The following is a 17,265-nucleotide window of genomic DNA, read 5'->3' on the forward strand; positions in this document are numbered from 1 at the left end:
CTGAACCGATATTCGGGGCCTTGAAAAGAAAGAAAAATTTTTCCACAAGTGAAGCCACATATTGTATGCGGTATTTGTATAAAATTTTATTCCACTATCTTCATTTGTTTCTTATGAAGGAATCAGATGGAATTTAAAATTGAGTTATACGGAAATTTGACATGGTTGTGAAGCGATATCGCCCATTTTCCATCCGTGTCATCAGGGTGTCAAGAAAAGATTATATACCGAATTTCATTGCAATCGGTCGAGTAGCTTTTGAGATATGATATACTCATATGAGATTATAAGTAGGCGAAGCCACGCCCATTTTCTTTAAAATTTAGTGTTTCTGACGTTTTCCGTTAGTGTGTTAACACAGTTTTAGTCATTTTCAACCTAACCTTTGTATGGGAGGTGGGCGTGGTTATAATCCGATTTCCACTATTTTCATGGTGTATGATGGGGTACGTAAGTAAAAGTAAAAATGACTGCAAAAAGTTTTTGTTTATATAGCTTTATTGGTTTGCGAGGTTAGATTACAAAAAACTTATTTAAAGTTAAATAAATTTAAAGTTATCCAGATATTCCTCTTCATAGTGAGATACTTTATACCAGATATTACTTTTATAACTTTATTTATAGCTTATTTAATGGCACTTTATAAGTTTTAAGTTTTCGCCATTTTGTGGGCGTGGCAGTGGTCCGGTTACGCCCATTTTCAATACCAACCTCCTACTTAAGTTATCGCTTGGACGGACAGACGACGGGCAGACAGGCGGACAGATAGACATCCGGATTTCAACTCTACTCGTCATCCCGATCATTTTTATATACATAACCCTATTATCTAACTCTTTTATTTCTGAGTGACACAATCAACCATTATGTGATCAAAACTACAAAAATGTATGTTGCCATTTTGAAGTAAAGAAGCAGAAATCTTCATTTAGGATCATTATAATGAGGGACCTCAAGCAACTTCCCAGTTAATGTGCCATTAGGTCCGAACCAATTAATCCGGTAGTTCATTTGTTGATAGTTCGTTAAAGCACTTAACTGTGAACATACTTTCTGCGCTATCTCAGTATTGTGGTAAATTTTGAAATTTGAAAAAATAAAAAATATTAAAAAAAAGCATTGTTAGAGTTACACAAACAATTTATAGCAATTAAAAATTATGGTACAGTTGGCAACCCTTTTAAAATTTTTTCAACAATAGACTTCTTAAACCTACTCAATTTGATATATGTATTTCTTACAAATATTACTTTAAAGTATTCAATTTGAATTTATAATATTTTTAAAAGCAATAAGAAGTGGCATCTCTCTACAAACTATATTTTCAATTAGAGGGCTTTTTAAACTTCACTATTGTAATAACTATATTAATATTTGTTTTCTTTTATTTTCTTGATACGCATTCTATAATATTATACGTTCATTAACATACGGCAACACTTTTCAAGAAATATTTTCAACTATAAGCCTTCTTAAACGTCTATAATTTGATAACAATATTGTAATAGCTCGAATTTATTTTTAACCTCATTTCAATAAATTTTGAATAAGTGGCAACTCTTCTCAAAATTTATTTTTAGCTTTAAGGATTAGTTTGCAATTTTTTTGGAATGTAAAAATAGTAATTTCTTTAATTTATAATACTTCAACATTTCGAACTTGTGGCAACTCTAAAATTTTTTGTATTTAAGACTTTCGTGTATTATATCGTACAATTATAAACATTCAAATTGGTGTAATATTCACTGCGTCTTTGTCCGTCTTTGCCACCAACATATCTGATTCATGTCAGAATTCATTAGATGGAGTATAATGCAATTTTAGGGATTACCACTTCATCTAGGTTATATCAGTATAATACAGTTTTTCGTAAAGATTTCTAAGCCATAATATTTAATATAAATCTATCGATTTAGTGTTGGTTGTGTAACAAGTCGAATAAAAGGACGCTTCTAATATAAATTTTTTGCACCCTCCTAATTATATTACAATTTAATATCCACATTCACCTATAGTATATGCCTTTATACATGAAATATTTCAGAGTTTCAGTTACACATCTCATTATATCATTATTTTTTATGCAACGCTTTTATGTCAATTATTCTATTTCATTATGCATTCCTTTTGTTATTGTTGGATTTTTATTTATTTATTTTTTTTTGGTCGACTTTTTTTTGCTATGACCTCATGACCCTTGTCAATGTCGTCCACTTTGGCAAGTAGGCAATAAAATACTAGAAGCAAAACAAGGAAGAAAGCAAGTCAAAATTAAGCCGACTGATCTCTGCCAGCCACAGACACCGCCACAGTCATACCCTTCAAATGTCATTGCGGTCATGAGAATAATAGAAATACCGCCATGCCACGTTGTTATTGTGGGTGATGAAGAGGGTGTGTGTGTGTGTGAGCGAAATGGCATTGTTGCCTATGTATAATTAAATTTGCCTGTGGATAACAAAATGGCAGCAGCGTAAGCGGTCACCAATGGCAGCAGAAATGACTCGTTTGTTTGGCTGTGTGTGTGTGTGTGTGCATAGCACAGTTTTTGGCGCTAAACGGAATTTAATGATTTTTGCAGGCTTTGCATTTTGTCGCGCAATTTTATGAGCTTTTATAGCTGCGAGCGCAGCGACCTCAATGTTTTGTAAGGGAATACATACAGACAGACCTGATGTGTTCAAAAAATAACGGGAAATAACCAAAAATGAAGAGAACTTTAAATGGCCGTCGTTTTACAGAAGAGTTTAAGAGTTTTTACAGAAGTTTTTAAAGAAGAGTGTTTCGATATTTTAGAAAGAGCGCTGACAAAAGTGCATAATATCGAGTGGCGGCTATTTTGAAAGCGACAGCAGTATGAATGAATAAGTTTTTGTTTTAACGAAAATTCCCGTTATTTTTTGAACACACCGCGCAAGCTCTTAATATAATATATTTAACCACCATTTCCTGATACGTCTTATCCTTTGGATCTGTGACTATGACAGGACTATTCGCTTACATTTTAGCCTTTTTGTATTTCTTTATTGTTGTTATTATTTTATTTTGTTTTTGTTATTGTTTAGGGCTTATTTCCAACAACCCTTCTCCTAATGACACTTGACTTTTCGCATCTATTTGCTTGGTTTCTCAGCGCTTCTTAGATTATTACATTTATTTCATTTCCTCTACCATCATTTTCTCAGTCACCTCTTTCCCTGCAACAACAAAAATACGCCAGAAATCCATTACAACTGAGGCTATTTCATAGTTTGTGCGTGCTTAGTCGGCTAAAGCAATCTCAACAAACCGGCCAGTTGAAATTATATTTGCGCGCAAACACACGAACACACAATTAATTTGAGCGCTTTGACTAGAACTTAAACGTTTGCTCGAATTGAGTTATTTTTACTTAAGGTCTCTTTGCTCGCCAGCAAGTCAATGGCCCGCGGCACGCGGTGGCCTCCCTCGCCAAAGTGCATAACAACCGCTTGCCACAAAATGTCCGACCGCTTGTTGTTGTTGTGGGTGCTACAGTTGTTTTCAATGTTGTTGCTACTGTGACCAACAAATTTATGCAAAAATAATGGTGTCCACAGGCGGCGGCGGTGATGGCAAAATAAACGCAATACAATTTACTCGGCGGCGCAAAATTATAATAATAAGAACCTAGTGGAAAACAATAACAACTATAAAACAACAATAACAGTGTTGTTGTCTCGCTTGTAAGCTAGGTCATTAATTTTATTTACAACACATGCATTTGTTTATGATGCGACATTAAATTTGTTGACCAACAGTGTAATTATGGAAATTAATGTCACAAAATGCATTGCATACTTACAGGCTGACATTCATGCACACACCCACTTGTATACGCCATGAACAGCATGATCTATTTTTATACCGCACACACATATCCCCTCGCGTGTCAGCGCGTGTGTGTGTTTCGTGCTTTTTCAGCAAATGTGGCATTATTTATATGCTTTGGTAATTGAATGGCATTTACGGTTTATATTTATGGAGCGTATTTAATGGCGCGCATATTTTTGGAAATTTCTTCGCAATTACTGGCGCTGCATATGCACATTTAATGCCTGCATTAAGCCAATTAGATCATAATTTTGTCTGGCGAAATTTTTTCGGCAATAAATTTAAGATTTAACCACATTTTAAAGGAAGTGGGGAAGCACTTTATACGGGTGAAACCGAATATTAAATGATTGCGGTAAGCCTGGGGATTTTTTTTAAATATATCAACTTGGAATGTGTTTACTTTCCATACAAAATATAAACGATAAATGTATTTATATCTATATCAATACACTTGATTCCAATTTCTGCAGGAGATTTTTTCAAGTTTGATATCAAAAAAGAGTCGCATTTGGTCAAAACTGTATAATTTTGTATATGGTATAGCACATTGTAGCCTAATTCGATTAATTCCTCTGAGGTGACAATGTGAAACGATATGTTGTCGTGGTAGAGGGGCAATTTGTTCTTCATGAAATAAAAACTCATCATAATTGTATTCCCATCTCTAAGTGATCGAAATTTTCGTGAATTTTTTTTAAGAAAGTACTGGATCGAATGCTTCGCGAATTATTGGACATAATAAGGTATATTTTAAGATTAAATAAACAAAATGGCGTAGTTCTGAAAAAATCAGTTTTTTTCGGTAAAAAAATTGTCGTTTTTTTCATGCCAAAGTGACAATTTTCAACAAATCCAAAAGATCATAAGTCATTGTATAGTAAATATATTCAAAAATACTTAGTTTAAATTTGAAGTCGATGTTTCTCGTTGAGTTATGATGTCAGCAGTTTTGAGAAATGTCGTTTCGGGAACTCTTTAGAACGCTGCTATTCAAAAACTATTTAATATTCGTCCTTACCACTTTCATATTATTTTAATATTTTTGAAAGTATTAACTATCTATATCTATCAACTCTGAAAAAATATTTAATAATTGAAAAGCACACGTTATACATCTATATATATTTATACCATCACTGTAATAAGGACTCATTGCTCCGATTTTACAATTTGAAGTTAAAAATTGTAACAACGATGCCTCAGTCACTGGGATTATAGCGTTTTGAGACAGCCAAATTAATTGAACAATTCAAATTTTTATTGAGAAACCCTTTATTGCCTTTTACACTGCCGGCTACTCGATAACCGATCAGCTGTTATAAATTTTTGTTTTTGCTTCTCATAAGAAGTTGGTAACTTTCATCAGCTGATTGATATTTTAGCAGCGGCATCTACCATAGCTTTTTTATCAAAAAAATTCAGCCAATCTCAGACAAAGAACGTATATCGTACGTCTATGTCCCAGAGTTGCATTTCATTTTCAAGTCGATTAAAATACAATTAAAAAACAAGTAAGGAAGGGCTAAGTTCGGGTGTAACCGAACATTTTATACTCTCGCAATTAATTTATTTAACTTTATTTATATTATATAATACACAATTTGACCCACATATTCGTCATATATATTGTATAAAGTCCATTGAAAGTTGGAAACTATAATATTAGGTTAGAGGCACCGAGGTCCTCGTGTTCGATATATGGCGCCTTAAAAACCTATGGTCCGAATTTGGCGCTGTTTAGAATGGGGCTGCCACACTATTAACATAGTATTTGTGCAAAGTTCTGCACCGATATCTTCACTAGTGCTTACTTTATATATTGTAAAGTAAACGATTCAGATCGTCTGCAAAGTTCTGGTATATAGGAAGTAGGCGTGGTTGTGAAGCGATTTGGCCTATTTTCACAACATATCATTGGGATGTAAGGAAACTATTACAAACCAAGTTTCATTGAAATCGGCCAAGTAGTTCCTGAGTTATGGTTTTTGATCCATAAGTCGGCGACGCCACGCCCATTTGCCATTTTGTAAAAAAATCTGAGTGCAGCCTTCATCTACCATTTTTTATGTGAAATATAGTGTTTCTGACGTTTTTCGTTAGTGAGTTAACCCACTTTTAGTAATTTTCAACATAACTTCTGTATAGGAGGTGGGCGTGGTTATGGTCCGATTTCTTCCATTTTTGGACTGTATTAGGAAGTGGCTAAAAAAACGACTACAGAAAGTTTGGCTTATATAGCTCTATTGGTTGGCGAGATATGTACAAAAAACTTAGTAGGGGGCGGGGCCCCGCCCACTTCTCCAAAAAAATTACATCCAAATATGCCCCTTCATAGTGCGATCCTTCATACCAAATTTTACTTCCATATCTTTATTTATAGCTTAGTTATGGCACTTTAAGTGTTTTCGGTTTTCGCCATTTTGTGGGTGTGGCAGAGGTCCGATGACGCCCATTTTTGAACTTAACCTTCTTATGGTGCCAAGAAATATGTCTTCCAAGTTTCATCAAGATATCTCAATTTTTACTCAAGTTACAGCTTGCACGGACGGACGGACAGACAGATACCCGGATTTGAACTTTTCTCGTCACCCTGATCATTTTGATATATATAACCCTATATCTAACTCGTTTAGTTTTAGGACTTACATCCAACCGTTATGTGGACAAAACTATAATACTCTCGTAGCAACTTTGTTGCGAGGGTATAAAAATAAAGAATTGCTTCATACCTCAAAATAAGCAAAAAATTTTTGAAAATGTCAACGGATTTATATTCTGATGTCGTCAGTTTAAAATTATGGAAAATTTAACCGGAATAATGACTTAACTGACAAACAAAAATTAAATCAGATTTTTAGTAAATTCTCTATTTGGTGTACCGCAGCAGAACGCGAAAATTCTAACTATAAATATAGTGTTTGCCTCAAGGTCCAATGATTAGTTTCCCACATATCGTTCATCGCACTTTTTGGCTAATTCTGTTATTAGTCTTAGCTTCCATGACGGAGAAATACATAGAAGTATGCATATTTTTGAAAAATTCTATTCAACATTGTTAAGGCATCTAATATTCGGTTGCGTGCGTATATGTCACTTCCTTACTCTCTAAAAACTATATTTATAACGTGAATGTGGCAATCATTCAATTTTACGGCGATTTAACACATTATACTCCCAATTAACACATACTTCAAAGCTACATTCTTCCAAATGATCTTTTTAAGAACCGCTACCAAATTAAATTGAATGTTTTGCATATACTTAAACGCCCGTGCCACGTACACAAAGGCGGCAGCAGATTCTAGCATATCAGTTCCAGTTATATACATATATATGTACATATAGTGCATGATGTTTCAAAATAATCTCTCGTCAGCACCAAATGTGCCGAGTAATAACCTATAATTTGGTTATGCTCTAACTTTTCCGCTTAACTGCGAAATGCCAAGCTCTATTGCGAATTGACCGCACAAACAAAACGACAATTAACAAATAGCATCACCAACAACAATAACACTATTATTAACAGCAAGCAACAAAGGCGAAATATAAGAAGTTGGAACTTGGAACAAATGGGAACAAGCAGAGCAAACCATAGAAAACATAAAAGTGAACAATGACAACAACAATATATGTGTGCGTTAAATAACCGCCCGGTAATGCTTCCGTAAAAATTTCTATCAGCTGCTGCTGCGCTCAAAAAAGCGACGGTCTGTAAACAAAACCAAAGTGAGTTAAGTGTGAGATGATTAAGCAAGTCAAGGTCGTGTAGAGAGATCGCGGCGCAAATATTGCCAAGTCAGCATGACGTGTGAAAATACAACAACAACAATAGCAATAGCGTGGAAAAAACACAGTTTTGCAAAATGACAATTGGTTGTTGTTGTTGTGTGCAGTGAAAAAGTTTGTGAAACGCTGACACTTCACCAGTCAACCAACTGCAACATGTTGACACAACAACAATAGCAACAGTACGAGCAGCTGAGCAGGTGCGTGCGCTCAGCTGTTGAATGAGGTGGTTTTCGCCTGGCACTCAACACCTTCGCAACGCGCTTCGAACGCCGAATCGAACCAAACCGAACTGAAATGTTTTGAGTGAGACCAACAACAACAAACAAGCAAAGCTTACAGCTGAGCAAGCGCGCCAGTTTGCTTGCGGTTTGCGTGTGTTTGGAGCTGCAGAGCGCACATAAAAATAACAACAACAACATTAACAAAAACAGCCAGTTGGAGCTTCTTTTATTTTTCCTCATTTATGTGTTTGTTGCTCGTCCGATCTTCGTCGTCGTCGTAGCGGTGGTCGTCACATCGCCATCGTCGTGGCAGCGTAGCTGAGCAGCGTTGTCAAGCGATCAGCGTGAGTTTAGTTCTTTTTCAGTGTTCGTGTCGATCGGGTCGACGAACGCGGATCCGGCAGTACAACTCCGCTTAACGTCTGTGTGAACGGGCTGCGCGCGCTAAGTCTCCAACGGCAGCGCCAAACTACTTGGAGCCGAGCGCTGAGGTGAATTTGAGGAAATTTTTCAAGCGGTTTTCTTAATTTTTTTTTGTGTTTGTTTTTCAATAAATAAGAAATAAAGCAACAAAATAATAAAGCGTGTCAGAAACGAATTTAAAATCAATAAAACGATATGAGAGAAACGAATTATCATTATTAAAATTTTTTTTCGATGCATTGAAGCAAATAAGGTTAAGGAAATATTTCCATGATAAAACGGAGCGTATAAAGAAGATGATAAACGTTATGCGCTTGTGAACGAAATCGAAAGTGCGAACTTGTGTGTTGCAAAAAAGCCAAATAAAAAGCAAAAATCGTAAATGAAAAACACCAAATAAAAGCAACCAACCGACAAATATAAGAAAAAACGCTATAAACAAGCACAACAACAAAAAAGCATAAGAAAAATTATATACAAATAAAACGAGTGGCAAAAACGCTATGACAACAACAACAACATCAGAAAAACATATCAAAAACAACAACAAAAACTTACAAAAAAGTTATAAAGAAAAATCCAAAAAACAAACAACCACTGACCAAGTGTTTAAGTGCATTTGCGTTGAAGATGCGCTCGATGCTCGAAAAGAGTGCAGAGTGCAGAGTGTTGAAGTGTGTACGCCGCTAAAGCGCAGCGTATAAGGGAAGCGGCAAATTGGCCATTTTTTGGTTGTTGACATGTAGGAAATGCAAAAGCGCATACAAGGCGCTGATTGTACGTTGATTGTTGGGTGAAAAGCAAAAAGCGAAGAAAAAAAAGCACAATATAATAAGATGAGCTGAAAGGGTGCAAACATTTTTTTCTTTTCGGCTGTTTGTCAGCAAACACCGATTTTTGGTGTGTTAAATATTTGCTGAAAGTAGAAAATTAATTGGAAATGCAACATGTGTGATATGTGTTTTGACTTTCTGCTTGCTTTTGAAAGCAGCTTTGCTTTGTATTGAGTAATTTATCATGTTGCGCGTGTGCATTGTGCGCTTTAGGGCAATAGCTAAATTGTGATTGACTATAAAAATATACATACAATTCGATAAATAAATAAAGTTTGGAAATATATAGATTTTTATTGGTCTCTTAATTTTATATATTTTATTCTTAAAATATTTTTTAAATAATATTTTTTTTAATAATTTTTTTAAATAAAATTTGTATAAGTAGAAAAATTAAAAAAAAAAATCTATTAAGATGTGAATATGTAGGAAAAATTAAATTTTTTTCTTACTCATACAATGTGGTACTGATTTTGTAGCAAGATCCAAAAAATTAGCTTGACGTAAAAAAAGATTTTCAGTCTTCAATATTCAATTTTTATAAGAAAATGTGTAAATTATTTTAAAAAAATGTTTAAATTGATTACATAAATATTAATAAAGTTATTTTTTTGTATGTTTAGTTCAAATTATATTGAATCTGTTTTAATGGCAATCAAATTAAAAAAAGTAAAAATAAAGTAATTAATGAAAGAAATGAATGCCCGAAAAATGTATTGTGAATACGAAAAATTAATAAAGAATTTTTTTTTCGTGTACCAAGAAACAAATTCAATTTTACAATTAGTTTCACAGTCATACTAAAATCGGGAATATTTGGAAAAATTTGATTTTAATAATATTTTCAATATTTTGATATTCCTTCCGTAATACAATTTAATCACAATTTTTCAATTAATTTTATTGACAATTTTTTTTTGTTTTAAATAATTATAGGTATTAATTAAAGCAAAAGCATAAAAATATTTTAGCGTAATTAAAGAAAAAAAAACTTTTAACTGAAAATTTTGTCTTGTGAGCAAAAATATATTTTTATGAAATTTAAAAAAAAAAAACTTTTTGAAATAAATTTTAAGAGCTTACGAAAACATGAGAAATTTAAATTTTTAATTTTAAATATTGTTTTTTTTTAATCTACATATGTATGTGGTATTTTTATTTTTTGTTTAAATTGTCAATAAAAAAATATTTTTTTTTTTTAATTGAAATTAAATAATTTTTTTAATAAAAAAATTTAATTGAAAAATATTTTTTTAATATAAAATTTTAAATGAAAAAAATTTTTTTTTAATTGAAATTCTTTTAATTGAAAAATATTTTTTAAAATTAATTTTCAAAAAAAATATTCTAAATATATAAAAATTTAATTGAAAAAAAAAAATTTATTATAAAATTTTAATTGAAAAAATATTATTTTTTTAAAGGAATTTTTTTAATTGAAAAATATTTTTAAAAATTAAATTAAAAAAAAAAAAAAATTTTTTGATTAATTTTTGTTTTAATTTTTTTTTAAATTAATATTCATAAATAAATAAATAAATATTAAACTAAAAATTAATTATTAAAGAATGTTTAGATTAATTAAAAATAGCTATTAAAGAATTATTTACATGCAATTAGAATTTAATTATTTAACAAAAATAGCACAAAATACACTTAAATTAAGTTATTAATATATAAAAATCCAAATTTATTAATTCACTAAAATTTAATAGGAATTTAGTCAGAAAAGACGTGCTACGATTTAGGATTTTTTTTTATTAATTAAAATTAAAATTAATAATAAAAATTAAATTAAATTAAATAGTAATTAAAATTTCCAAATTTTCACGCGAAATTGCATTTAATTAGCTTTTTAGCATAATTAAAAGCATTTCGTAAAATTAAAATACAAATGCACAGCATGAAAATGAACTTGATTTTGGGCATTTAATCGCGTTTTGCACCAACTGCAACACATTTTATCTACTTCATGCACTTCATTTTATTTTCTCAACTCACTTTTCCATTGCTTTAAGCGCTTTTCACTTTGGCAAAGTGAGTGGCGGCGCATGCGCATGCGCACGCGAATCTTGGTCAGCAGAGCAGAGCAACAACCAAAAGCAGCCAAGCGACTTTTTTTTCAAAAGGCATCTTTGACTGCAGGCGAATGCAGACGGAAATCGCGCAATAATTAAGAGAGCATATAAAATTGTGAAAACAATTTGCAAATAAACAATGGCAAAGCAACAATGAAAACGCAAAATAAAAGGAAAATCATAATATTTTTATCTTTATCGCAAAATAAAATCGAATTGCACTTTGCAAAAATATCGACGACTTCTACCATATCTGTCTGACTGTCTGTTTGGTTTTTGTTTTTCTGTACTAGCCATGCAAAGCAAACTCATAAGCGCATCAGAAAAAAACAAAATATGAAAAAGAGACTTGGCGCAAACGCCAATAGCTTGTGGTGGCAATAAGCAAAGAAGAGACGGCAAAAAGAATTGCATAAGATCCGCCGACAGCCGACAGCGGTGGCAGCGGCGCACTGATAATCGCCACTGAAGCGGACAGCAAAAGCACCTAAAGCTATTTATTGTTGTTGTTTGTATGGTTTTTATTGTTATTGTTATAGTTGTTGTTCGCTGCCACCGGCTCAGTTGTCCATCGCAGTCACGGCCGTCTGGCTGCCGTTTTTTTTTCGTTGCTTGCATTCATATTATTACCCGTTAACGTTGTTGTTGTTGTTATCGCTTTGCATTATTGAATATGCTCATCTTCTGCCTTTGAGTTATCGCATGCGTGTTCGCTGCATTTTTCGAAGTTTTCAAATTTTTCACTCTTCGCTTTTTACTGCATTTTAGCTGTTTTGTTGCTGTTATTGTTAGCCACTGCTATGCATATTTTCGTAAAGAGCAAAGTCTATTCATTAGTTGTTGTTACTGTTGTTATTGTTAGAGTGGGGCTTATATTAAAGCGCATCCAAGCTTGCACGTTTCATTAATTAAAATAGTTTTAAAAAATTCATGAAAAATTTTCTTGTTTTGCTGATTGAAAAATGTTTTTGAACAAAACGAACTTTATGCTAACTCAAAATATATATAGAATATGTAGTATACGAGACAATTAATTCTGTAAAAAGCTACATTTAATCAGAAAATCTGAAGAATTAGTGAAAATAAAACGTTCAAAGATATTTGTTTCTCATCAAAGCTTCAAAAACTAAAAAACAATCTACAAAACTCTCTTCAAAAACTCAATATTTTTCGAACTTAATTTTTGTTAATGTCTACTATAAATAATACAAAAATATATAATTTATTTTTTATTCCAAAAAAATTGAAAAATTTAACTCAATTTCCTTAATTTCTTCTCTCTCTCTCCCTCTTTCTCTTAAAGGATCGTAAAGAATTCTGTGTGTGTGTGCCTCAACCTTCATTTACATAAGTGCAAAGTAAAATTAAAAGAAAACGTATTTGCAATCAGATTACGTTTCTGATTTTGTGTTTAAAATAAAATAAATTAAAAATATATTTGTGTGCAACGAAAAATAAATAATAACATTATAGAAGAAGTTTACTTCTGGAGAGCAGCGATCTAAGACAGGAGAAAAAGGTAAGTGTTTGAAAATTATATATTTTAAATATAAAACCTAAATATAGATATATATTCTACAATAAATTTTTATATGAAAAAATTTAAATAAAAGAAACAAAAATATAAGAATATACTCATAAGAAATTCTATACCAACATAACATAACATAACATATGCATACAAATGTCCACCATCAAATAATATTGTAGGTCCAGTAAGAAGGATCCGTTTTGTTTGATGATTTATTGCCATTTTCTATGAAATTTCATAATCTCCACTCTCATAAAAACTCTCGCTCCTATTGGTAAATTACTGAATTAGTTGATTTTCACAAGCTTCTCTGGAGCAAAATCATTCACCATTATCTTGACGTCTTGGCTTGACGTTACATTGATGGAACACAATTCCTCGGTATTTGTAGACGATTGCTTCTTTCAGATAGTCCAATTGTTGACAATATAGTTAAGAGTTTGGTCGTAGGGCAGCTCATAGTAGGTGATACCCTCTAAAATTATTATTATAAATTTTTGCACAATTTTCTGACTTGAAGTCACGAAAATTAAAAAAAAAAAAAACTTTATAATTTCCACAGTTATAACTGTTTGTGTTGATCCAGTTGTAAAAAGGTCCTTGCGGTGGCTATCATCCTTGGAAATTCATCTGAAATTAATCAGATAAGAAAATTTAGTTTTATAAATAGATAATCATGGACCTAAACGATGCTTTCTTGTTTTTTTTTTTCAAAATTAACAAAATCAGGTCTCAGGAATTTTTTTCCTAGATTTTCGGGAAAAAATAAATTAATTGGACTTAATAAATCGAAATTTTTGAAAAAAAAAGCTTCGATCAGGCTCAGGATTATTATGTATTCTAAAAGCTGTATAAATTTCATTAAAACTTATACAGCAAAAAAAAAATGTTGACAATTCTGACTACCCCTAACCCTTTAAGAGAAGACACTGTTCTAAACCTTTTACAGCTAAATATGTATCATACCATACCATTTGTTTGATAGCCAAATTGTGGAATATAATTTGAAATATTTACTTTATTTATAAAATATAATTTTTAGCAAGACTTATTTAAATATATTTTCTATTAGGTCTACAACTTTGCTTCCGCCGTTTTTTAGTTTTTTTTTTTTGTAAATTTAAGGCTTTTTTTATATAAAAACGGTTAGAAAAATGTTATTCAAAATATTGGCCGTCGCTAGCTACTACTTTTGACCATTCTTTCTGGCAGCATGCTATTCCGTGCAAATGTCGAGAATTCGGCTCAAAAAGTGACATTTTCAGTTGAGAATAAGTTTGAGATGCAAACAGATCTCTACAAATATTTTGTTGGGTTAATGTTGACACAAATGTCCAAGATCGATATAAAACGATTTAATCGATTTAATCGACCAGTGCTTGACCCTAGAGACATCTATTGGAAAACGGCGAAAGCAAAATTGTAGGCCTAATAAGTCTGATGATACCTCTTTCAAATGCATTGCATCTTGGGAACCCCCTTCTGTTCCATTTAATGATATACGATAGACTACTAAGACACTTCTTCATCGTTACCTTTGTTCCCTGCGCTCTTGTCACAAAAATAATTAGCGAAATCAACAATAAAGGTAAAAAATATACTTTTTTACTAGATAGTAGAACTCTCATTAAAATGGTATAAGCGTTCTTATCTCTTTTTATTTGCTAATAGAGAGGAAGTCCCTATTTAATATATACTAGCTATATGTTCGATTCGCTACTCTCTAATATTCAGCAAATCGTTAAACGTAAAGTTAATAACGCTTCATTGGTGTTAAATTCGACGTGTTAACTCTCATCATGCCTCCTTAAGAAGCACTTGTATCAACAACTTAAAATTGATTATGATTCCATTGTAATCCACCCACTCTTGAAGCATGTAAAACCAGAAATTATTTCAAAATATGATGTCTAACACTATTTTCGGCTCATAAGACGCTGTAATAATAATAATATTTATTTCTTATTTAGTTATGCTGCATCCAGCCATATTTCATTCATAAAAAAGATGTTCATTTGTATGTACATATGGATGTATGAGTGTGTCTGCATGACATTATGAAATCATGGTGACACAATTTTTTTGTTATTTTTTTAATATTTCTCGTTTTACGCTAACAAAAAGCACAAAAATTAAAAGTGAATATAAAAGAAATTATACAAAATGTAATAATAAAAGTTGAATTTCTTTGTTAACAACAATAAGAAGAAGAAGCAGCAGAAGAAGAGTATAAATTGTTAAACTAACAAACTGCTGCCACCGGCATAAACCACAAAAAAAACAACAACAGCAAAAATAAACTCCCACAATTGTTGGCAGCCGAGTATAAACAGTTACATGTACTACTCTCTAGGCGTGTGTGTGTGTGCGTATCAAGCTTTATGCTTTATTATTATGCGCAGTCGCAGCCGCCGACGCATTAAGACGTCACTTAAACTTGTGTCACTCGCTTTGGCGGCGCTGCAAGGCAAGCAAAGAAATGCTGCGCGAAATGAAAATAACTTTTTTTTGGAACGCTGCCGCATCAGCTTGCTGTGTTAGACATTGCGGTGCGAGTTATCTAATCGACAGGTTGCATGCGTTTTCATTATAAGAAAGATGTGTACAAGCGTACGAAAATAAATATGTTTACATTAAATTACATCTGTGTGCGCGTGTGTGTGACTGTATAAATTTGTTGCTATGTATTTATCATGCTTATGTTATGTAGGTGACACTATTATTTGCTCTGCGCAGCTTGCTTGGCGACATCATGGGCTGCCGCTATGTCTTTTGTATCTTCTTTTTGCATCTCTTTCTTCTGCATAATTTTACAGCAGGCAGTCTTACTTTATTATTAATGTTTTTTTTTTTTGGATTTTCGGTCATTTATTTTAATTTTTATATATTTTTTTACATTATTTATTTTTTTATTTTATTTTATTTTTTAATTTTTATTTAAATATATTATAATAGCAATTTATTTTATTTAATTTTTTCTTAAATTTTTATTTTATTTTATTTTATTTTATTTTATTTTATTTTATTTTATTTTATTTTATTTTATTTTATTTTATTTTATTTTATTTTATTTTATTTTATTTTATTTTATTTTATTTTATTTTATTTTATTTTCAACACTTATCTCCAACTGTATCTCTTCCTCATTTCAAATAGAGCATTCGTATGATTTAACTAATACTTAACAGTAAAGCGTAGATACGGAAAAACACCCAACATTTTTGTCGCATAAATTAGGCATAATAAAAGCAAAAATTATAAAAATATATCGAACACACCCACACACAAAAAAACGTTCGCTTAGAAGAAGCCATAATCCAAATAATAGTCATATGAAGTAGCTTAAATTTGAGCTCAACTTGAGCCGAAACGTTCACAAATTAGCACAAAGCAGTCGAGAAACAAAAAATAAAAATTAAAGCGATCAAAAATTAAGCGAAATTCGAAAAAAGTTCGATTAAAGCAGAGCAAACACGGATTTTGCGAGCTAAACAAACCAGAAGTTGGCTAAGCAAAAAAATAAAAAAAGCCTAAAATAAAATTTTATAAAAATATATGAGAAATGATAAAAAGGGAATAAGAAAAATTAAAAATAAAATAAAAAAAATTAAAAATAAAATAAAATTAAAAATAATAAAAAAGTTGACAAAAATTAACTTATTTAAACTCTGTGTTTAACCTGTAGCTGGCCACTCATACAGTGATTTGCATATATTTATATATTGTTATATGCAAACTTGTATGTGTGTCTCCATTTATGGTAAAGAGAATTAATGCACAAGCTGATGACGAAAATAAACCAGCTAATAGACAATATATTTGATAGCCAAGCGTTCAAGCAAATATTCATTTATATTCACTAAAAAGTTATAAAAATTCACCCAAACACATGTTAATCTTACAAATATATATCGACGTGTTTACATAAATATATTGAAAAATGTCAAGCCAGCGCGCTTTGTATAACAACTTGTTGCGACTTCTTGATATGTCTATACACCAACAAAAAAATGTATGTGAGTGAGTACGAGGGTAGCTTGATAAATTTGTGTCTCAAGTTATAACTAATTAGACAAAGCTGCCGGAAATTATTTGATCTGTAGAGATAATTTATAATTTTCATTTCAGAAACGTTCACTTTATATAAATAAGAATTTTTTGCCCTGCGGCAACCCTAACATAAAATACTCATTCACTTGTAGAGCTATACATCTTTTCTGTAGCCTTTTAATAGTGTCCTTAGGAGTGATAAAATATTTGTTATGCTTAACTAAATTGCTTAACATTATATTAACATTAAAAATATATGGCAACCCTAGCACTATAATTTTTGTACCATATTTATATTTATTTCTATATTTTTCATCCGAAAATTAATAATTTTATTTAAATTTTACACCACTATATAATTACAGAGCAACCCTAGAAACAAATATACCGCTATGTATTCAATTTGAATTTTTGTTTTTTTTTTTTATTTTTTTAATTTCAGTTTTAAGGTAATCAACAATTTTAATTTGATGTAAATTTTT

At 31.4% G+C, this 17,265-nt stretch overlaps 1 protein-coding gene across 1 annotated transcript in view; it reads left to right on the top strand.

Moving 5' to 3' along the window:
• Nucleotides 1-8,202: 8,202 nt before the first annotated feature.
• Nucleotides 8,203-17,265, top strand: part of LOC105217534 (serine-rich adhesin for platelets) — a 154,297-nt gene continuing 145,234 nt past the window's right edge. The window contains exons 1-2 of the mRNA XM_054232788.1: nt 8,203-8,359; nt 12,506-12,721. The gene's annotated coding sequence lies outside the window, so the exon portion shown is untranslated. The remainder of the gene's footprint in view (nt 8,360-12,505; nt 12,722-17,265) is intronic.

This window comes from Zeugodacus cucurbitae, chromosome 6 (genome assembly GCF_028554725.1).
Source record: "Zeugodacus cucurbitae isolate PBARC_wt_2022May chromosome 6, idZeuCucr1.2, whole genome shotgun sequence".
NCBI classification, from domain to species: domain Eukaryota; kingdom Metazoa; phylum Arthropoda; class Insecta; order Diptera; family Tephritidae; genus Zeugodacus; species Zeugodacus cucurbitae.